General features: G+C 55.9%; 2 protein-coding genes across 6 annotated transcripts in view; one reads left to right on the forward strand and one right to left on the reverse strand.

The window, feature by feature from the left end:
- Macrod1 (mono-ADP ribosylhydrolase 1) overlaps positions 1-21,539 on the reverse strand; it is a 142,345-nt gene that overhangs the window by 54,281 nt on the left and 66,525 nt on the right. The gene's annotated exons all lie outside the window — the stretch shown is intronic.
- Flrt1 (fibronectin leucine rich transmembrane protein 1) overlaps positions 1-21,539 on the forward strand; it is an 81,293-nt gene that overhangs the window by 24,563 nt on the left and 35,191 nt on the right. The window lies entirely within an intron of this gene.

Here is a 21,539-nt window from a genome sequence, read left to right on the forward strand (position 1 = left end):
CCCCCCACCCCCGCTCCTTGGAGCTCATGTGGGAATCAAAGCAAAGGGGCAGCAGTGGGGGTGGAAACACACCAGTGTGTGCTGATCCCTGCACCCCCTACATGCATCCTCGGCTGGTCCTTGCCCGGCTGCCAGCCAACAATCATGTTTAATAAAGGCCCCAAATTAGACAGCCGAACATGAGCACCTTCGGTCTAACAATGCAATTAGCACAGACAATGCCTCTCGCTTCCTCTTGGGCCCCAGAGAGGGTGGCAGAGGGCGGGGGATGAGTGGGCCTTCCCCAGCGAGCTGTGGAGAGGTTTGAAAAGGAACTGGTGATAGACTAAGAGGTGACAATGAATCGCATCCCAATGAAGGCTCCTCTGGTTGTCAGGCAGCCTCAGGGAGAGCGTGCATCTTTTCTGGATCGCTTCAGGCTGCCCGGCTTTGAACAGCAGCACCTACTTGGCCCAGGTCTCTCTGTCTCTCCAGGTCTCTCTCTCCCTCGCTCTCTCTCTCTCCCTCTCTCTCTTTCTATCTTCTATCTCCTCTTCTGAGGACAGATGCAGGCTGGGTTTGCATGAATAAAACATTAGTGATGGGGGAAAAATCCCAAACTGTACAGCTCAGGGTTGAGGACAAAAAACAGTGGAGCCACGGTGCAGCCCTGTACATCCCAGTAGGGGAGTATCCCTGCCCCGAAGCCCACTTGCTGGGGAACCTGTGGCAGTGTGGCCCACATGGAAGGCTGAGTAGGATCAGCACTGGGCTGGGTCCTGGGGCAGCTGGGCACCAGGCAGTCTCTGCTTTCTCTTGGGCTTAGGCCACAGGCATTGACTCTCTGGTGGGGTTCTGGGTGCGTGCGTGCGTGCGTGCATGCATGCATGGCATGACGTGCCCCCTCTTGAGACCTGCCTGCTGCCTGACACTGGTCTGGCCCTATTAAAACTCACAGCGTGTCCTGGCGGCAAGATCCAGAGTGCCGGGCCTCTGGCAAGACCTTAACTGGCCAGACTGAGGGAAGAGCTGGCTCTGATTCTCCCTGTCCTCCCCAGCAGCCCCCAGCAGGCAGCCAGGCCTGGCAAAAGCTGGCACCTGGGACACTCAGAGGCCAAAAGCCTGGCTTCACAAGGACCTTGATCATTTATTAGTTCATTCATTTGCTGAGGGCTTCCACAGCCCACCTACGATGTAATAACAAGGTACCAGCCAGGAGGGACTCTGTGGTCACCTAGACAGCCTTTAGTTCTGTCCTCCACCCTTAACGCTGGAGCACTGTCAAGGGGGAAAGCAGGCCAGACCCGGGGCAGTGACAGTGCTGGGGACGTGAGCAGGGATGACAAAGCCCAGGATGGGAGCCTTGGGCAGACTTCCAGAGAGTGGGCTGGGCACTGGCCTGGAAGAGAGGTGCAGATGGCCCAGGACAGGGGTGCAGGAAAATGAGCCTGGGGTCAGACAGGCCCAGAGGGGAGGTGCAGCTGGAGGTGGGCAGAACTGGGTAGGGGTGGTGGGCTTGTCTGCTGCATTCACTGGAGGTTTTGTTCTAACATCATTATCATCATTATGGGTGTTGGGGCTGGAAGCCAGGCCCTTGTGTATGCTAAGTGGCTCTCCTGCTGAGCACTATCTCCAGCCTCCAGCCACACACACACACACACACACACACACACACACACACACACCCGCCTTGGAAGGTTTTAACCTGGGTCCGGGTCCGGACATGGTCGGATCTGCCACTTACAAATTCTCTCCTCTCTGTAACAGAGCACGTACCAAGGCCCCAGCATGCCCAGCACAGTGTGTGTTTGTCTTGAGCTATGGAAGCCTCAGGAGATGAGAAAGAGTGCAGCCATCATGGACACACAAGACCCCACAGCCAGGATTCACTCCAGCACTAAGCGGGTGTGGGGAACCCAGAGAGGATCACAGCCCACCCTCCCTCAGCAGGCTTCCAGGAGAGGGACCTTTGGGTGGGTCTTGATGGATGTATACGGGCTTTCCAAGTGGTTATACAGTTTTTGTGTTTGTCTGTTAGCTTTTTTGTTGTTTGGTTTGGTACTGGGGATTGGATCCAGGTTACTGTACCACTGAGCTACATCTTTAGCCCTTTTTATTGGTTTTGTTTGTTTTTTTGAGACAGGGCCTCACTCTATCACTCTGTAATTCAGGCCGGCCTTGAACTCACTATGTAGCCCAGGCTGCTCTTGAACTCACAGTGATCCTCCTGCCTCAGCCTCCCAAGTTGTGGAATTACAGGTGTGCCACCATACTCAGCTTCCAGCCCTTTTTTTTTTTTTAAAAAAAAAAGAATAGGAAAAATTTATTGAGAGAAAGATAGCTTCTAAGAGAGGCAGAATGGGGACCAGAAAATGGGTTGCCCCTAGCCCTTTTTGAGACATGGTCCCACTAAATTGCTGAAGCTGGCCTTGAACTTGTGATCCTCCTGACTCAGCCTCCTAAGTAGCTAGGATTACAGGGCCTGGCTCTATAAAGAGGAATTTAAATAATCACTCTCTGTAGGAGATGTTTGCCTCCCATGTGAAATCCCACGGTGTGAAGCTTTCTTGCTACTCCCAGGAGGCCCAAGTACCCTGACCCACTGAACTTTAACATGGGTCCTGTAAGAAACCCATTTTACAGAACTGCAGTTTGAGGCACTGAGACCACAAAAGCAAATGGTTCACAGCTGGAAATGCAGAGCCACAACTGAACACCAGAAGGTAGCTCGAGTGCCCTGTCCTATGTGTTGGAGCGGCCCCAGCACCCTGAACCCACCCATGTTGGTGGTCACCTGGGGTAAGGGGCTATACCAGGTATCCAGTGACTCAATGTCCAGTGTCCTGGTCCATTTGCCAGGGTTGGGGAAGGTAAGGCTTGAAGGACAGGTAAACTGAGGCCTGGCAGAATGGAAGTGTTCCTGTCTCCTCACAGACAGGGACCATGAAGGCAGTGCTGGGGTTGGGAGATGCAGTAGTGCTGGAGACCTTGCTGGGCTTTACAGAAGAGAGGTGAGGAGGGAGGTGGCCTCATTAGCAGGACTTGGCCTCCTCCCCTGTGCTCATCTCTCCCGGAGGATGGTGAGCGGGGAATCCATTATCGGGCAAAATAGCAGCTGCTGACGTGAAAATGAAATATAGATTCAATACCTGCGCCTTCGGCTCACAAATCATGCCCCCCGGCCCAGGTGATAGCCGGCACAGACGCTCAGCTCAGATAACGGAAAGGAGGGGACACTGTGGGGACGGGGGACAGGCTGCACCCTCCAGCTCTCTCTGGGGCTTGGGAACTCAGAGCAGAGACCAGGACCCAGGCTCAGCTTCTCTAGGTGCCCACGGCCTCCTGCACACACTAGCTGGGGTCCTGGGAGCAGGCGACTGCTGAGCTGCCCCCCACCCAGGAGCTCCTCACCCCACATGCTCTGTGGGAGCTCCCCACCTCCCACCCCTGGCCAGTGCCAGCCTCCTTGCAGTCTGAGGCTGCAGCTCAGTCTGTGATCTGGGGGTTGCCCCCAGAGCTGCTTGTTTCCCTGGCTGTGGGCAGCTGTGCCACTTGCTCAAGTGCCCACTTCCTGCTCTTGTGCATTCAGCCAGCAGTTTACTCAACTTTTACGAGTGGGTTGGTGGGGAACTCATCCCCGTACAATGCACTCAGGGACCCTGACAAGTAATTTAATTTAAAACAGCCTTGCAGTAAAAACTCAGGACGGAACACTGCCGAGTCTTGGGGGTTATTTAACAAATTGCCTCGCAGATAAATACATTAAAATGATTCTCAAAGTGGAGTTGTGCAAAGTTGAAGTAAAATTAAGAAAGTTGAATCAAAATGTAAATTAATGGCATTGAGAGATAGCAGCGTTTGCATTGGCAGGAGTCATGCTTGAGGAGTGTTGGCAGCATTCTGGGCTTCTGTTCTGGTGACGTGGCACTTCCACACCGTGCCAGAGCCCCTTCTATTCAGGCAGAAGCAGCTGGGGATGAGGCTGCTCTGACCCACTGAGCCGCTGCCTGTGCTACCCTCCCTTTGGGGACACTCACACCCACCAGTGACTCCATGCCTGCCTCCATCCAGCCCAGCTCCACCTTGGTAAACAGGGGCTTCCCATGTGCATCCCTTGCTGGGTGACAGAAACGTATAAGGCAGATTGGGCACGATAAGAGCTGGTAGAGATTAGAACCTACCATTGCACAAAGACCTAGAATGACAGTGGTTATCTCTCAGGCACACATTTACACCTAATGAATCTTTTTTTTTTGGTACCAGGGATTGAACTTGGGACCTTGTGCTTGCAAGGCAGGCTGTGGAACCACTGAGCTAAATCCCCGGCCCTACACCAAATGAATCTTTCAACAGCCCCGAAACACTGGTGACAGCATTCCCATTTGATTGACAAGCCGAGTCCAAAGATGAAAAGGCAGCCCTGGCGGGACCCCGTGTGCCAAGGTCTTTGGCTTCTGACTCCTCCAACCCGCACCATGGGCCTTTCTCACTTACCTGTGTGTCTGTCTGGCCCCACTGTGGTCAGGGAAGCTCAGGCTTAGCTGGTTGCCAGCCCGGGTACCCAGATAATGGGCTCAGAAGCTGCTGTACCCCCCTTCTGCCCATGTGGACCTGAGCTCCTGAGCAGCCCTCCCACTGTGGGTAGGGTGAGCCTGGGCCTTCCTTGGAGGTTCTCAGAAGTGACTGGCACCCCTGTCCCCCTCCCCCAGGATGGAGTGGCTCTGGGGCAACAGGCAGCTCCTAAAATGTAATCTGGGGCTGCCTTGTTGGATGGTGTTGTGCCGATCAGCTGGGGAAAGTAGAGAGGATCCCCAGGGAGTCATGCAGGGCAAGATAGGGCAGATGAAGCCCAGGAGTTGGCTGGATGAGGTTCCATGAGCACCCCTCCCGCAAGGCAGCCTTTTATTTGCAGGAGGCAGAGCAGGAAGGTGGCTGTGGAAGTGGTGGTAGAGGGGCCATGGTGAACGTTCTCACCTGGAACCACAGTCCTATCTGACACCTGAGACAGCTCAGAACATGCAGGGGAAGGTGCTGCCAGGCCTGGGTGAGGCTCAGGCTGTCAGCCGGTGGGAGGCCGGAGGCCCCTGGGCCAAGGCTGGGCTGGCTCAAGGAAGAGGTGGTGCAGGGGTTTCTCTCTAGCTCTAACCCAAACCCTGAGGAGTCTCAGGGAACCCCGAAGCATGGAGCCAGACCCTCCCCGAGTCTGGCCCTGGGTGGAGGGTGGCTTGGCCTGAATGGGGAGGTGAAGGCCTTTCCCATCCCAGATGCTGTGGGGCAGCTGTGGTGGGGGCTGGGCTGCAATGGCTGACCCCACCCCTGGCGGAGACAGTCCTCTTCTGCTTCTCTGCAGGGCCACAAGTGGAGCCAAGGGCTCCTAATGTGGGCGTGGTGGGGTGAGGCATGGTGACGCCCCCACCGAGGTCGGCTGCTGCTGCTCATTTAACATTTCATCGGGAGACCTCTGCGAGCTTTGGGCAGCTGCCGACGCAACAGGCTTCTTATTGACAGTCATTAAGTCTTTAGCAAATGGTTGAGGGAGAAAAAATAATCGTGATGAGGATTTATCTTGGGAGCCCCCTAGACCTCAGCTGCAAAGGCACGCGGCCCAGTCCCTCCCCCGCAGGATCAAAGTCCCTCTGCAGGTCAAGCGGGGGAGGGAGCCGGGAGCTGGGGGGACTAAGGGCGGCAAGAGGGGAAGGCAAGCGCTAAGCTCCGCGCTGATGCTCCCCGCCTGTCTCGATCCTTGTGGCAGCCTGCTATTATTGGACCCCTTCCATAGCTGTAGTAACTGAGGCCCAGGCTCCTGTCTCATGCCCAGGGTCACACAGCTGGCGGGGTGACAGTGAAGGGGGGTGAATCCTGTAGAATCAGGTGGAGCGTCTGAGATGGCTGATAAGAGCCCTGCCACTGCCCAAGCAGTGAGGGTGAGGCCAGCCCTGGGGGAAGAACTGGGCTTCTGGGATCCCTGGGCCGCTCTGAGCAGCCGGGGAGGATTCAGAGCCTCCAGGCTTCCCAGCGGATCTCTCTCTAGGAAAATGGAGCCGGAATTGCCTCCCCAGCAGGGCCTCGGTGGGAGGGAGTGTGCGTGTGAAGGAAGTGTTTGGAAAACTATAAAATGCCAAACAAACCAGAGGCTGGCGGGAAGCTTTTCTGACCTTCCTTGCGGGCAGGCTGGGGATAGGCAGGCCTCCTGGAAAGCTGCCTGCCCTGCGGGGAGCAGTCAGGTGGGATCCAACCCCAACCGCTACCTCGACCCCCAGGAGGAAAAGGAGGAGAAAGCGCCATAACTAACTGGCCTATGCTGGAGCCTCGGGGGCCTCCCAGCCGATTGGGGCAGATTTAAAAGGACTTTGAAAAATAAAAAAGGTAAAACAGCAAAACCGCTGCCCATTCCTCCTGCTGCAATAAAAATGGATTTATTTGTTCGTGGAATGAAATTTAATAACTTTGGAGGGAGATGAGGCGGAACAATAATAGGTTTTTTTTTTCTTTCTCTTTTTGGAAGGGGGGAAAAGGAAGGCGTGAAGCGGGGTGGGGGGCCTTCTGGGACAGATGGGGAAGGGGTGTTGGAGACCAAGTCCTCCAGGGGAGGGCTAAGTACGGGGAGCAGCGGCTGTCTCCACAGCCTGCTCCAAAGAACACAATCCTCAGACCTGCACAGTTCATAGCCCCCCCAGACAGCCATGCTCCCTCGTCTCTATTTTCCCCTGGGCACTCCTGCCAGACCAGTCCTCCGGACTCCTACCAGGCCCCTGCTGGGCCCTCCACCCACTGGGGATGCAGTTCTGCCCTCATGGGAATTCTCTTCACCCCTCAGCTTCCTCCGGAAAGACCTCCTCCAAGGCTCCCCTGGTGCCCAGTGGGAGGCAGCTTTCCCTCCCCCCCTGAGGGCCCCCATCCCACCTCCCTGGAGCCTCTTCCCCATGTCCGTGGCTCTCCCCATGCCTATTCCATGCAGCACAGGGCTATGTGGGGTGCTAGGGTGCTTGTAGATTTCAACTGGGATCTAAGACCTGGGGTCCAGGCTAAAGCAGCTCTCTGGCCAGGCAGGGTGGGGCAGGAGATGAAGCCCAGGAGGCTTTCTGGCAATGTTTGTTTAATGAATGAGTGGAAGTCATGGCCGGAGACCCAGTGTTTGCCTTCTCCTTACCTAGGCAGAATCAGTGCTGGGACTGCATTGAGATTAAAGAGAACATCCCTTTGGCTTGACTGCCTGGGTAGCTATAGTTCCAGGACTAGCCCATGGTTAACAGACAGGGGGATGGCTATAGACAGGGTGGGAGGGCTTAGTGCCCTACCCCCCCCCCCAAAAAAACTACTGCTCTTCCAGCTACAGGTTGTTATCTCTCTGGGCCTCAGTTTCCTCACTTGAGAGCTGGGTATCACAGAATCTCCCAGCCTGGTAGTTACAGGATCCTCTGTCAAGCAGGAGGCCGAAGGGTCAGTTCTGAACACCAACTGACCCACCCCACCCTCCCTGAACTGTGTGACCCAAAGACTATAGGGGATGTGTCACTGGGAGGCTGTGAGTTGAGACCCATTCCAGCCAGGCTGTGGGGAGAGGCTGGTGGTAGCAGGAAGCTGGGGAGTATCCTCAAGGAGACACCAGATCTGTCCAGTGCCTGTTTCAGGTCCCAGTCCCGAAGCCTGGAGAGGCCTGAGCTGCTAAGAGGGCCAGGAGGCTCTGAAGCTGCTTGGCTGGTCGATACCAAAACAAACGCACTATTGACCGCACAGCGCACTAAATCCTCCCGGCAGACAAGATGATGTGAGCCTGAATCAAATTGACTGCTGAACTCATAACAGCCTGGCCTGGCCTGCCCAGGCAGCGGGGATGGAGTGCGGAGCTGCCCCTGGACTGGGCGGTGGGGGCCGGTGCTTGGGGTGCTGGCCCTGCACCCAACTCCCAGGCTGGGCTTGGAGGTCAGCCAAGGAGTGCAGTGTGCAGGTGTCACAGCCGGGCCTCTGGGGGTGGCCTTGCAGCAAGGCTGCAGCAGCCAGAAGGCAGGAATCCCAGGAGCTAAAATTAGGTCCAGCAGACCCAGTTAAAAAAAAAAAAATTATATAACATTAAATAAATACCAGAAAATACATGTGGTATCTCTAAGTCATGAAGCATCATAATAAACCAAACACTGAACTCGCCAGGCAGATGAAGCCCAGAGGTTAACCTGAGGAGAGCAGTATTCTCCCATCTTGCCGAGTGGCCCTTCTTCATGCCCCTGTGTCAACAGGTGGGGTCAGTGAAGTGCCCTCCTCGTTCTGAGCCCTGGTGACAGGGCTGCTCTGTGGGGACGAGTTAAAACCTGCAGAGTGCCAGGCATGTGGTCAGAGGCAACTGCTCTGGGCACATGGGGCTCCTGTGTCCCTTGGTCTGTGTGTAGTGTCTGTGAGCCCGGTGCTGCCCTGCACACCTCAGTGTGGGGTGAGGGCACAATACTCCCCAGAGTGGAGGCCTCTGATCTGCTCCAGTTGCCCCATTTTATGAAGGGTCCTGTGCCTGAGAGAGGGGTCAGGACTGGCCCACAGCGATTCACAGGCAGAGCCATAGACTGGGCTCCTGGATAAGAACTAGTTGGGGGGCAAAGACCCCCAGCCCAGGGTTCTGAGTGCCTCAGGCATCAAGCATAGACCCCTAGGGCTGCCTGCTCCTGCCTCAGTGTACCACCTCATCCAGCCATCATTTATTCACAAGCATTTCTTGGAGACCTGCTCTGTGCTGATGGAGATCTGTGATTCATGGGCTGTGATTCATGGGCTGTCACCTAGACCTCCAATCCCCGCACCCTGAGATGGAGGTCCAGGAGTTCTGCCTTTGAATCTCACTGGCCACTTTTTGGGTCCCCCTCTGGTACACCACTCACCTGCTGGGAGCCTCACTTTGGGGCTCCTTAAGACAGACAGAACAAAACTGGAGGTTTTTGGAAGGATTAACTGAGGTCTTATGTGATTCTTATTAATGAACTTATTAATTCACAATTAGTGCCAGCGTGCAGCGGCCACCCGCTCTGACCCAGGTACAAGAAGTTCGGGCCAGGGCTGGTGCACTGGGTGCATCTGTTATGGGCGGGAGCCGTGCGGTCTGGTGCTTCAGATGGTGTGTGAGTACACGTGCGCATGAGGGCTCTCGACACCCAAACACCGCAGGGAGCAAAAGCTGGGCCTTGGAGAGGAAACACTGTGTGAAACATGGAAAGCACCAGCCAGTCTAGGACCAGGGAGGGGAGCCCCCAGTCCCCAGGCTGCCAGGCCAGAGTCACAGCAGGGACCTGGGTTTGGCCAGGCCACCTCTGGGGTAAGGGTTGCAGGACTGCCTGGGATGGGGGGTGGCGCTGGAGCCCTGGCCCTGAGGGTACACTGGAGCCCAGGCAAGGGGGGAGAGGTCTGGCAGCCCTCCATATCCCCAGTGTGCCCACAGCAGGTCACAGAATCCCCCTCCCCACTCCTGCCTGCCTCCCCCAAAGGAAGGATCACCTAGAATGTCACAAGTAGACATTCTGAGGCTGGCTCAGGGCAGTGATCTCCTTTTATGGTGGAGAAATTTTGGCACAGAAGAAGGAAGGGGTTTTCCAGAATCTTCTTCATGGGGTACTTTGCCTCTTTCTACCAGGGAGTGAGGCTGAGCGCCGTCAAGGCCCCGCCCAGCTCTGCAAGAGTTTTCCTGACTTCTGCCCTGTCACCTCTGGCAAGGGCTTCCAGTGCCAAACAATGTGCCCCACCTGTGGGGTCCCTGGTGACCCTCAGAACAATGCTGGCAGGGAGGACCTTTTATGTTACAGATGAAGAAAGGCACGGGCCGGGCATTGAGCTCAGTGGCGTCACACCTGCCTCAAAAGCACGAGGTCCTGAGTTTGATCCCTGGTACCCAAAAGAAAAAAAAAGAAAGGCACTCAGAGAGGTTCCCTTTCTGGTCCAAGGTCACAGAGCAAGAGAGGTGAGGTGGGGAAGCAGTCCCCATGCCCCCTCCTGACCCTCAGCTTCCCTCTCTGCTGGCCTCTATTGCAGGATGTCCCCCATCACTGATCTGGGCTCTCCTCCAGAGGGCTCTTCCCCCCACACCCCAGAATGTCCTGGCCATCCGACTCCATTTTCCCTACCATTAAAAGATACCATTAAACTGCCTATTCCAGCTGGGGTCCCAGGTTATTGAACGGAGTCACTGCCAAGTCCCCAGGCTCAGGTGTCAAAGGCTGTGGAGATTAGGGCTCACTGCAGGGAGCCAGAACTTCTCTTTTCATCAGGGAGCCTCCTGACCAGTCATGAAGATGCCACCAGGGCCAAGGGCGCCACTTCCTGTCAAATCAGTAGGCTCCTCACCACTGCACCCCTTTCCCCAGGGCTGCAAAGGGAGGTCCAGGGATCCGAGCCCCCAGCCCAGATACCTGCAGGACAGAAGGGACAGTGAGGACAGGGAGGGCTTGGCCCTGGGGTAGGCTTGGGCTCCAAGGCTCCACCTTGTCCTCTCTGAGCCTCTTGTTCCCCTCAGGGAAAATAAGATGTGAGGCTGATGTGCAGGGTAGCAGTGCAGGTCTGAGGCCAGAAGCCTGGGCAGGCCTGGTCACACATGCCAGCAGCACCCGCCCCAGGACCTGGGCCATGTTGAGACAGGCTAGGACCCTCCTGTGATGGAGCTGCAGAACTCCTACCCATCCTTGAAAGCCTCACTCAGGAGGAATTTTGGGCTCTGGGTCTAACCCAGTCCCTTGACACTTGACATGTGTCCTTTCTTTTGATCCTCATGACAATCTGTTATTATTCCTGTTTTACAGATGGGGACTCTGAGAGTCAGAGAGGCTAGGTAACTTACCCAAAGACACCCAGCTAACAGGTGGCAGAGCCCCAGACAGCCTCAAACCAAGGATACAGAGGGAGGGAGGAGGATTATCTGGCCCCACTGCCCTCCTCCCCTAGGTGGCTGGGGTCTGGTCCCAGTTCATCCTGATGTGACAACCTACACAGCTCTGAAGATGGTCGGGGGGCTCCAATCTGCTGGAGGGGAACAGCCCAGAGGTCCACTCCCTTGCACTCTCTGCTCCCCTTCCTGTAGCCAGATGCAGCTCCCTGAAACACAGCCAGACCCTGGCATGGTCACACAGCAAGGAAAGAATGGACTCCCCAGGGCCCCTGCCGGTTCACTCACCTTCACCAGACCCTATGACCTCAGGATCCTTACCTCCCAGCACACTGCATGCTGACTTGGGGTGTAGACACCTCTGGGGGTTCTGGGCACAATGAACAGCCCATTACTCCCTCAGGATCTCCAGTACCCAGACCTGGCCTGGCACAACACAGGCTGGCTGGGTGTACCAAGTGAATGAAAGAGTGATCTCACCATGCTGGTACAGGGGACCTGGAGACTGACTTTCGGTCACTGCCGAAGCTCTCACCTGGCATCAGCTCATGGGACCCTCACAGCAGCCTCATTTGGTGGATGCTGTTATTATCCCTATTTTCCAGAGGAGGAACCTGAGGCTCAGGGAGGGAGGTGAAAACTGAAAAGGTCACATAGCCCAGGAGGAGGTCACCCTACTGACTATGGAGCTGGAGGTGTGACCTGGGTGGACACTGAGATGATACAGGTGGCTTATGGCACCGAAGTGAGGATGTGACAGCTGACCCAGAGGGACAGTGTAGCCAGGGTATGGCAAACCTGTTGGCCACCTCCCTGGAGCAGTGGGACAGGATGGAGGTGGAGAGAGACTTGGTCCAAAGAAGCGGAGTTGCCAGATTTAGCAAATAAAAATACCAGCCCCAATCACATTTGAATTTCAGATAAACAACCATTTTTGTACATCTCATGCAATATTTGGGACATATGTACTCTAAAAATTATTTGTGGTTTGTCTGAAAGAAGCACTTCAGTGGATTCCTGTATTTCATCTGGCAGCCCTCCAAGGAGGGGGTAGAAAGGACCCCAGGAGGTGAGATTACAGCTCAGTTTACATTCAGGGAAACTGAGGCCTGGAGAAGGCCTGTTACTGACAGAGCTGAGGGCCCCAGGCTTTGAACACCCATCTCTCTACTCAGGTCCAGGCCTGGTGCCCCTGCCTTGCCCCCACCCCACTGCAGCAACCCCACATCCCACGCCTCCCATGCTCCTGGCTGTTGCTCTGCTCTGCTCGGGCTAAGACTTCCTCACGTGGAAGTGATCGGGATGGAGTGAATTTTCACAGCTGGGTTATCACCTCCTAAAAATAGGGCTGAGTGATGGATGGGAGCTGTCGCCAGGCCCTGGAGCCGTGTGAATTGGGTTGGAGGGAAGGAGGGGATGGTGGAGGGCAGGGGTCCACCTACCCCAGCCCAGGGCCCTCAGCCTCTGGTGACACCTCTAGCCCCTAGGGGTGCCTGCAACCCTTTCTCATTGGCAGACATGCTGCTTATGCCCGAGGTCTTCAGAGCTGGATCTAAGCCTCCTGGGGAGATGACTGGGCAGACAGCAGCTATGTGGACCAGACTGACTCATCTGCCCACCAGGTGCCTCTGCTGGGCAGCTGGAAATGTCCACATCCGGCCAGGATGGAAGAGTTCAGCATCCTTTCAGGGCTGCCTCCAGGAAGGATGTCTAAGGGGAACAGCCTGTCACAGGGCTCCCCTGCACTCTGTCCCTCCCCAGCTGGGCCTGTTCTCAGATGTGAACTTTTAAATTTTTTTTTCCCAGTTTCTTTGTTTTTAAAGGGGCATCAGGACTGGGGATTTAGCTCAGAGGTTCCACTGCCTGCCTCAAAAGCACAAGGTCCTGGGCCGGGGATTTAGCTCAGTGGTTTCGCCGCCTGCTGCGTAAGTGCAAGGATATGAGTTCAATCCCCAGTACCAAAAAAACAAAACAAAACAAAAACAGCAGGCCATCATACTATACCATGGCCAGAGATTTAACTCAGTGGTTCTGGCACCTGCCTCGCAAGCGCAAGGTCCCAAGTTCAATCCCCAGTACCAAAAAATAAAAAAATAATATTTAAAAAAAAAATCGCAAGGTCCCAAGTTTGATCCCTGGTACGAAAAAAAAAAAAAAAAAGACCCATCAGCCTGGCCTAAGGATCCAGGTGCTGATGGGTATTTGTGGAGATAAGAGACAAATCTGGGTTCTGCGTGGGAGGGGTGTACAGATATGTGGCTCCCTCCTTCCCAGTACTGACACACATGCATCCAGCCCGCACAGACCGACTCACACAGTCACACTGATGGCACTTAGTGATGGACGCACCAGTAGACACACTCATGATGGACACTGGCAGTACACAGGCACACATCTCTCCCTGTAGATACTAAGATTCAAGTGCAGGCCTCTGGGCCCTGCCTCTCACCACACAGTGGGCTGGCACTGCCGACAGAGGGAGGAGCCCAACTCACAGCTGGACAGGGCTCCTGGGTAGGCCTGTGGCTATGCTTCAGGAGCACAGGCTTCCAGGCAGCAGAGTGCTCACAGACCCTTGTGCATTCTAGGGACTGTGGCCTGAAGTAGATGAGCCTGGATGGGCTCTCTGACCCTGTCCTCCCTGGGGTCCCAGGGCTGTCCCTATGTCCCACCCTGGGCTGCAGGGAGCGGGGAGGTGCGAGGGCTCTGAGTGGCCTGCCCCTTCCCCACACTCTGTGTGTGCCTAGCTGGCGGGTGCTGGGGACAGTGCCTCCTCCCTCCCACTTCTCAGCCTGTGGACTGCACTCGGCTGGGCCAGCTGCGTGTCCGCTCTCAGGGGGGAGGCACTGCGGAATTACAATATTAAATGCAGCTGCACTGACACGCGGCCTCAATCCAATTACGCCAGGAAACAAGAGGAGCCGCTTAGGCTAATCTGGTTATTCTGGCTCGGCTTCTCCGCGAAGCCATGCAGGGATGCCCAGGAGGGGCGCTGTCTGGGTGGGCAGTGACCTAGGCATGGCTTGCATGCCAGCGGGTCCCTCAGTTCCCTCCGCTGAGGCGGCTGTGCTCCTGCTGGTGGGACACTGTCCTTGTCCTTCAGGTATTTACCCACCTGCGCCTCAGCTTGGAGGTGCCCGGCTGTGTTGAGGGAGGACCAGGCAGTGAAGAGGAGCCACAGAAGATGAGGGGCTGATTGAGATGCTGGGGCACAGGCCAGTGTGAGGATGAGGCACTGACTGAGCAGGCTGTCCCAGTGGAGGGGACAGCAAGCACTCGCATGGGGAGGGATGTGGCAGCTCTGGAACTTGAAGGGGAAGCCAGTGTGCGGGAGGGCTAAGGGATGAGGACCCTGGACAGTCCTTTGATCAGATTTTGGCTCCCAGAGGCTCCCTGGACAGACTGGATCTTTTGGTCCCCAGGGCACCGCCTGCAGAGAAGCCACCAGTGCATTAGACGCCTCTGGGAATTAGACCGATAGGGTCACACTCTGGGGGTGTGCTTAGAGGGAAACAGATTTGGAGCTGGAGGCTGTTGAAGGGAGGAAAACCCTAGGAGGGGTGCATTCAGGGAAAGGAGGGTATTGGAGCCAAGATGGGACGGGTGAGCAGGAGTGAGCCAGGCCAGCGGGGAGGGTGGATGGTCAGGGCTTCCAAGCAGTGGGGACCTGGACCACAAGTGCAAAGGCTGGGCAGTGACAGACGGTGCCGTCACGGGCTGGGGTGGGAGGTGGCTGTGCAGACCTAATTCAAAGCCTGTGGGAGCTAAGACCCCTGGAGGAAAGGGTGGGGCAGGGGACAGGGAGAACTGGGCAGTGGGGACAGGGAGGGAGAGAGCTGCACTCAGGGGTATATGGAGTGCAAATGAAGGAGAAGAGGGCACTTTCATCTGCAGGCACAGCCCAGGCCTGAGGACCACTAGGCTTAAGGAAGGCGTAATAGGGAGCCAATGAAAGCTCTTGAGTGAGGAAGTCACAAGATCAAAGTTTGTCTTCAATCAGGGTTGCATCATGGAAAGATTTAAACTGACCTGAGTTCAATTCTCAGCTGTATTTGTTCACTTGAAACCTTGAGCAAGCTCCTTCCCCTCTCTGAGCATGGGACTATTTTTGCTTTATAGGCTTGGTTCAAATTTATTTTTGAAATCTGAGATACAATCGACCCTCAGGGGATTGATTCTAGGAACTCCTCCAATGCCAAAATTTGCAGATGCTCGACCTTTGTATTTGCATATAACCTATGCACATCCTCCTGTATATTTAAACCATCTCTAGATTACTTATGATACCTAATACAATGTAAATGCTACGTAAATAGTTGTTGCCCTGTATTATTTAGGGAATGACAAGAAAGTCTGTGTTTGTTCAGTACAGATGCAATACCCCCCACCCAATTTTTTTTTTTTGTACCGGGGATTGAACTCGGGTCCTTGTGCTTGTGAGGGAAGTGGCAGAAGCACTGAGCTAAATCCCTGGCCCTCCACCCAACATTGTTGATTCAGGGTTGGTTGACTCCTTGGATATAGAACTTGTTGATACCAAGGGCCAACTCCAACTGTCTCACGTCCCATACAATTTACCCCTTCCAAGTTCAGAACTCAGGGGTTGTTTTACATATTCACCAGGCTGTACAAGTACATCATGATTCTAGAACATTTTCATCATCCCAAAAGGAAGCCTCTGGTTTGACATCTGTAAAATGGGGATGAAAACAAGAACTTGAGTCTAAGAAGGTGGTAAAGGTGGATGGGAGAGGCCTCTGTGTCATGCTTGACCTGTAGGGTGCAGAAATGTGTCCCTTTCCCATGTTTTTCCCATGCTGCTTTCCTTACCCACTGAGCTGCTCAGCGCAACACCCCCACTACGAAGATCTACACTGCCCAGTTCCCTGGGGGTTTTCCAGTGGGGGAGACAGCAAGCAGGAGAGAACATGGGAGGTAGGAGGCCTGCAGGTGGATGCAGGGATCCCTCTTAAAGGCAGGTGCTGCTCGGAGTGAACAGAGTGGTCCCCAGGGTTAGGTGATGGGAGGACCCTCGGAGCGGGGTGAAGGTGCCACGAGCAGCATCAGTGGTCACCCCAGGTAGCCTGTGGAGCAGTTTCCCTGCAGGGGAAGATTTCAAGGGGACCCCCAACTCTCCTGAAGGCGCCACACTCTCAAATTAAGTGACATTATCCTCTGCCATCTTCCTTGCAAAAGGTGACCCTTCTTAATTATTTAAAAATCAACTAGCATGAATTAATGTATTGTGAGTGGTCCAGATGTTGGGCAGAGTTGGGAACATCACACACTGATCCTGGAGCCTGCCTTGGACATGACCCATGAGGGGCTCTGCCTGCCATGTGGGGCGCTGTGGGCACTGATATAACCTCCAGAACCACATAGTCCATGGTGTCCTCAGAGCTGGTGACCGTGAGCACAGGCCAAGGAGGGAGATGCAAGGTGGGTGAAGACCTTTCAAGGCATTTTCCACCTGCTGCCTTCTATATGGACGCGATCCCCACAGCTGTGTCAATAAATCAGCCATTTGCAGATCAAGCACCTTCCTGCGACAGGACCAATGTGTGTGAGCTGCCCAGTCCTAGGCTGCGCTTGGGGCATGGGCAGGGACAACTGGGCTGTGCTCCTTTCCCAGGTCCCTCAAGGCTCCCAGGCTGGGAGCCCCACTCCCACTTTGGCAGGGAAGCCAGGCCAGGGTCAGGCCCAGGCGCCCTGGCCTCTCGAAGCACTGGGCCCTTTGTGCGTGTGGCACAGGGTGGCTGAGCCCTGCAGGTGGGAGGGAATCCTGCCTCCTGTTCTGGAAGGGGGTGCAGACTTGGGGTGAGGCTATGGGGCCCCTGTCTCAGAGCTGGCACCAGGGTAGTGAGTGGGTTTCCACACCTGGAATCCCAGACCTCTGCCCTTCTCCACCGTATATAGGCTCTTGGGTCCCTCGAGGGGAAGCTGGGGTGTTGGGGTGTCATCCATGGGGTTCCCCTCCCAGAGAATTCTGGGGGATTCCTGGACCTTGGCATTTGGGAGCAGTTTGACTCCTAGAGGCCATCATGCTGCCTGCCCCAGACCTATTGCCCTTAGCTCTGATTTTCCCTCAGTTTGGAAGATGCAGGTTTGCACCTGCTATGTCCCAGCCTCCCTTGTCCCCTCTGGTCCTGACTCCTTCCTCTGCACATCTCTCCCAGTCATCCAAACACCACGTGCTGTTTGCACCTGCTGCATGCCCACAGCCTGCTCAACCCTTCCTGCATTTTGTCATTTCATTCCACCAACCACCCACAAGGTGGGGGGCTATCACTCCCATTTTCCAGGTGAGGAAACTGAGGCTCAAAGAGTTGTGGAGACTCCCCAGTTGCAAAAATGAAGGAACAGGACTCGAACCCTAGCTCATCTGCTTTGCATGTCTGGGTTCCCCCCACCTCCCTCTCCTGATCCTCTCGTATTATGTTGTATTTCTGTAAGCTGCCACAAATCCTCCAGAGAATGAGCTGGGAATAAATAAATAAGTACATAAGTAAATAATGAGAGACTGCAGCAAGATGCTGACACTGGGTCAGTTCTGAGACCGGTGTCCACCGGAGTGGGAAGCAGCGTGGACGGGACTTGCTCCACCCCTTCTTTGGGGTGGGGGTGGGGTGTCGTGGTACCCCAGCCAGACAACCAAGGCCAAGGGGGGTCATGGGGCCCATGCAGTGTGCAGGGGTCTGGGGGAGTGCAAGTGGGTGTGGCCCCATGCCAGCTCATCACCACACAGCCTCTCCAGGGAGGGAGGGGAGACCCTGATTCTCCTGTCACAATGCAAATCTGTTGACACAGTAGTCCCTGCACCCTCATGAGCACAGATTAGCTCTGTGCTTGTCAGGGACAGAGTTGGGTCCCCGAGCAGGAGGACGAAGGGCCCTCCAGCCCTGAAGGGAACAGAGCATGCAAAGGGTGGACACAATGGGGAGGGTTCAGTCCAGGTTTTCAGGTGCCAGAGGGTCTGAAGGAGGGACCCCAAATTCCTTGGGGTGACCACAGGTTAAGGGACCACCAAAGAGACATTGAAGGGCTCTGAAGATGCCAGTCTCCACTGCCTTGGGTGGAATGGAGCCTTATCCGCATAGCTGGAATGGTATTGGACTCGGTCCCAGCTTTTGGTGGCCCTTCAGGAGATGAGGCCAGAGGTGAGAATGCAGCCCAGCCCCGACCTGTGCTGGGCGTGTGTTTGTGCTGAAGGAGGTGCGTGGTGGTATCCTGTGCATGTGTGGGGCACACACACCTCCTGCAGCCCCAGAGATGCTGCCTCCTCCCTTCCGCAACCTCCCCCTTAGGCCTGGGGCAGAGCAGCCACAGGGACACAGCCTCTGAAGGTGACACGGCTATTTCTGGGCCTGGAACCATGCCAGCACCAGCATGAACATGTGTGACGTGTGTGTGTGTGTGTGTGTGTGTGTGTGTGTGCATTGCAGGTAGGGAGGAGGCCTGTCCCCCAGCCTTGAGGAGCTCCTGGCACACACTCTGCCAGAATGCCCTTCCTTGCAGGAGCTCCTCCTGCCCCTCCATGACCCTCTGCTGTGGTGGCCCAGATGTGGTCTGCAGTCAGTGGACGTGTGGGGCTGACTTGGCCATCCCTGCTAGAGCCCTGGAGCAGTCTCCTCCTCTGTCTCTTCTCCAGTCTCTTCGCTTTCCTTGTCTTAAAATGGGTAGGCATAGGGCTGGGGATTTAGCTCAGTGGCTCTGTGCCTGCCTCACAAGCACAAGGTTCTAAGTTCAATCCCCGGTACCAAAAAAAAAAACAAAAAAAACTGTTAAAATGGGTAGGCAGTGCTGGCTTGGAACCTAGGCAGCACCCAACACACTAGGAGATGAGAACTGCATGCTCAGGCAGGGGACAGCTAGGAGGGAGCAGGGTGTGCATGCCTTGGCCCCCATACTCCATGCTTCAGGTAACCCCAGCACTGTCCCTCATCCCACCAGCCCCAGACTGAGTGGACCAAAAGCCACACCCTGTGCCCAGAGAAGGAGGGCCCAGCCCTGGTAGAATGAAGGACTACAAGGCTTTTTGGGAGCTGGGAAGTGTAGATCAGAGTGTGCCCTTGCTCGTGCTGCCCTGAGAGTGAGGGCTTCTGTTTATCCAGGGGCTCAGTTCCACATATTATGTCATCTAGTAAGAACTGGGTCTATTGTGATCCCCATTTCACAGATTAGGACGCTGAGGCTTACAGAGGCCCAGTCATTTGCTTGAGTTCCCCCAGCATGTCTGAGGGGTTCAAGCCCCAGCTGTCAGGCTCTGGGGAAGACTGGAGGTTCTGGGAAGAAGATGGGACTAAGGGCAGTGGGAAGGGGCCCTGAGTGGACACGTGGGGTGCCCAGGGCTGTGTGGGGCCCCTCTGGTGAGCTGAGCCCAGAAGCCCCAGCGGAGGCCTTTCCTGCCCAAAGCCGATCCTGCCCTGTTCAATTTCAAACTGAAGTGCAATCAAACCTCAGCGCCTGCTGCGCCTGCCCCAAATCCAATTGGCGCTCTGATTTCTCTTGGGCGGCGGGCGGCCTTCCGGGGAGGAAGGGAGAGGCTGCCACAGGGGCAGGAGAGCCGGCAGGGATGAGGCCATTTGTCTGGGGCAGCCAGCTCGGCTGGCCGGGATCTTCCACCCAAATTAAATTTTAACCCAGCTCATAAATCTTCCTCCAAGTCCATCCCCGCTGGGTCCACGGTAGCTGCAGCATGTGCCGGCACAGGGCAGCCCAGTCCCTTTGCCTGTGTGGCTGCCGGGCAGCCTAGTTGGGGAGCAGGGACAATGGCCCACAGACAGGCAGCAGGCTTTGGACCATAGGGCTGGTGAAAGGCTCAGGCTGGTTGCCAAGAGCAGAGGCTGGGTCCCTGCGGGGTGTGAGTGGGGCTGGGTTCAAATTCCAGATCTGCCTCCCCGGGCAACACCAGTTTAGGTCTGTTCTTAACTTCTCCAGGCCTCGTGTCCTCTGCTGTGAGGTGGGGAAGGAACAGCATTCCCAGAGGGAGCCAGGGAGGAGGGAGGGAGATGATGCTGAGAAAATTCTGGGGGCCACAGACAGGGCTGTGCTCAGCGCCCCCCCCCCCGGAAGAAGGGCCAGCTGCCCCTTTCTGCTCCACAGATGGTGAGTTGCCCTGCCACCCTCCGGGGAAGCCCCGTCAGGGTAGCCTCAGGGTGAAGTCCAGACCCTTCACCACTGACTTTTCCCTCTCTGGGCTTCCCTTCAAATGCCACAAGGGCAACCTTCCTCCTTCCTGGGCCTTTGCATGTGCTACTGTCACCACTGGGGATGTTTTCTCTACTGCACAGGAGATGATGTCCAGGGGCGGGGGGTTGGCCCACAGGCCCTGCCTGATCCATGGAAGCAGACCCTGTCCTCACTCCTCAATGGTGGTGTATAGAGGAGGAGACTAGAGAAGCCTTTCCAGGCAGAGATGACTCTTCCTTCCCCTCTCCCCATCTCCTGGCATCTCCTAACTTGGGGTGTCCAGCTGCCCTAGACCTGTTCCCTGCCCCTCATGACCGCAGCTCTGCCCTTGGGCCCATTCATTCCACTGGCCTCTCTCACACAGTAGCCACTTGCGTGGCCAGCCATAACTGCCACAGTGATCTACACCCCCAAATGTGTATTCATCCTACACCAGCAGTGCACAATTAACATCCCCACCAGTAAACGATGCGGGGCTGTATTTCACCCACAACCACACACGGACCACAGAGGCATTAAAATAAACGATGGTGCAGTTGAGGCCAGATTTGCGGGTCTGGCAGAGGTGCACCTGCGCATACCCCATAGGCTGCCCTCCTGCTCCCTAGGGTCTGTGGCACCACCTCCATGCCCAGAACAGGGCCCCTCAAGACATAAAGAGGGAAACAGGCCTATGCAGGGCCTCTGTGTGTCACCTCCACCTGGCCAGCCCCAACCCCGAGCCAGTGCCCCACAACCCAGACCCTGTTCCCTGGAACCAGAAGAGGCAGGTGGAACAGGTCACATTGGGCTGAAAACTGGGTCCTGGGCTAGGTGGTGGACAGTGTCCTCTCTGAGACCCACGAGAAAAACACTGGTGCCAGTGTCCTGCCAGCCTGGCCTGGCCTCCTGCAAAGTTGGCCCTGCCCATAGCCCAGCTGGGAAGGATGGAGGATGGGAAGAGGCAGCACCCTGCTGGCTGATGGGGGAAGACAGCCGATCATGCAGAGGAGCATCTGGGACTCCTTAGCTATTTGAGGGCTCTTCAAGGCTGGCCTGTGGCCTAGCTCAGGTCACCCAGCCCAGAGTTGTGCAGAAACCCCCACCCCAGGTGGGAGGCCAGGTGGAAGGGGAGACAAGTGGCCCATTAGTGTGATTCCATCATTGTCTGCCTCTCCGCATTGTCACTTGGGCTCCTGTGGGTTTCCTATCACCAACCCAGTGCCCGGGAACTCTGTCACTCAGAATGTGTTTGGCAAAAATAAAGTTGAGCCACCTAGGGAGATGGAGCAGCCTGGTTCCCCCAGGCGAGCCAGTAAAAGTTGCTGCTTTCCCTGGGGAGCTGTAGCCAGGAGATAGAGGGGACTGTGTGTCACAAGGCAGGCTGGGGACTGGCACCAGGGACTTCGGGGCAGAGAGAGCCCAGGCACCACTGTTCCGGGAGCCTCGGCCTCCTCACCTATGAAAGGGAAGCTGGAGCAGCCTCCACTCAGCCCGGCCTCCCCATCACCCAGCAGGATTCCCACCTGCCAGCGGCACA

The sequence above is a fragment of the Heterocephalus glaber genome, unplaced genomic scaffold (genome assembly GCF_053883595.1).
Source record: "Heterocephalus glaber isolate CG9 unplaced genomic scaffold, H.glaber_assembly_v1.0 deba00000594, whole genome shotgun sequence".
NCBI classification, from domain to species: Eukaryota; Metazoa; Chordata; class Mammalia; order Rodentia; family Bathyergidae; genus Heterocephalus; species Heterocephalus glaber.